This window comes from Galeopterus variegatus, unplaced genomic scaffold, assembly GCF_000696425.1.
Source record: "Galeopterus variegatus unplaced genomic scaffold, G_variegatus-3.0.2 Scaffold13455, whole genome shotgun sequence".
In the NCBI taxonomy this organism is placed as follows: Eukaryota; Metazoa; Chordata; class Mammalia; order Dermoptera; family Cynocephalidae; genus Galeopterus; species Galeopterus variegatus.
In genome coordinates, this window is record NW_007739566.1 from 26278 (window position 1) to 26680 (window position 403).

The window sequence follows — 403 nt, forward strand, 5'->3', positions numbered from 1 at the left end:
GAACACGACAGAGCAGGGGTGAGTTTTGCCAGGTGTAAAGCACCCACTCATGGGCAGCACCATGATTTTCTAAGGTAACAGCACTCAGGTGAACGTGGCTTTATGGGGGCACAGGAGCTGCAGGAAGTTACCTCAACCAATGGGTCCAGGAAGGCTTTCAGAGGAAGCTCCATTTGAGTAGGACCATGAAGAATGATCAGGGGTTTGCTAGGGCTTTAGAGAAGGGATGGACCTTCTAAGCAAAGAGACTTGCTCGGGAAAATGAACAGAGGTGGGAAGTGTATCACAGGCAGGAAATTGTGCATGCTAAGAAATGTTATAATCACTGGTCCCACTTCTAGGTGGAAAAACTGGAATTAGATCCCTAAACTTATATCAAATACAATAAAATTCTTTTTTTTTT